We start from the raw sequence: 1,248 nt of genomic DNA on the forward strand, positions 1-1,248 counted from the left end.
TGAGACAGAAGGCGCGAAGGGGAGCTGCCAGGTAAACCATCTGTCTTCATTATGAACTGCAATGGATTCCAGTGTGGTGCTTTTCCTCTGTAGAATATGCCACTGGGGGAAAAAGATATACATGGGGGGGGGGAGAGATTGTTCTAACTGTACGCAAAATTATCACAGAGTTTACAATAAGGGAGGTGAAGGGGATTTCAGGTGATCTGGAAGTACAAAGGTAAAGGCCCCTGGACGGTTAAGTCCAGTCAAAGGCAACTATGGGGTTGTGGCGCTCATCTTGCTTTCAGTCGGTGTTTGTCTGGTGTTTGTCTGCAGACAGCTTTCTGGGTCATGTGGCCAGCCTGACTAAACCACTTCTGGCGCAACGGAACACCGTGACGGAAACCAGAGCACATGGAAATGCCATTTACCTTCCCACCACAGCAGTACCTATTTATCTACTTGCACAGGAGTGCTTTCGAACTGCTAGGTTGACAGGAGCTGGGACAGAGCAATGGAAGCTCACCTTGTCGTGGGGTTTTGAACTGCCAACTTTCCAATGGGCAAGCCCTAGAGGCTCGGTGGAAGGGCTGCAGTTTAAGGGGAAGTGCTGTGGCTCAGTGATAACAGAGTATTCACTGTGCATGCAGGGAGTTCCAGGTACAATCCCAGGCATCTCCAGGAAGGAAAGTACCCCGCCTAAAAGCCTGGACAGCCACTGCCAGTGTAGACAATACACTGAGTTAGAGGGACAATGGTCTGTTTCAGTATAAGGCACCTACCTTCCTGTTGGTGGTCTCATATTTATTTATTAGATTTCTTATTTCACCATAATATGGGTTTATAATCATAAAATTAAAAACAAGTAAAGCAATTCCAAGCAAAAGCAGCACAGTATAAGCAAAGCAAAACAGAAGAGGTGGGTCACCCAATAATACCTTGGCTGTCAAAGGTCACGTTAGAAAGCACACAGCAGGAAGTGGGTAACAAAAGTGCTAGATGCCTCTTTGTGGAGTGGAGGTTCCGCAGTTTAGGAGCTGCCACAGAAAAAGCCCTCTCCTTCTCATAGGTCCTCGCCTTTTCTGCATTCACCTTGTTTTCAGACCCTGTGGTGTAATTTTGATTACCTTATTTCCTTCCAAACCGGCCTAAATTATTTGAAAACCTAAATCTTGGGGAAATGATAAATTATTCTATGTATGAAAAATTGTTTATATAATTCATTTGCATTACCTATCCCAATGGCAGAATGTGTGTGTGTGTGTG

Source organism: Lacerta agilis, chromosome 13, assembly GCF_009819535.1.
Source record: "Lacerta agilis isolate rLacAgi1 chromosome 13, rLacAgi1.pri, whole genome shotgun sequence".
NCBI lineage: Eukaryota > Metazoa > Chordata > Lepidosauria > Squamata > Lacertidae > Lacerta > Lacerta agilis.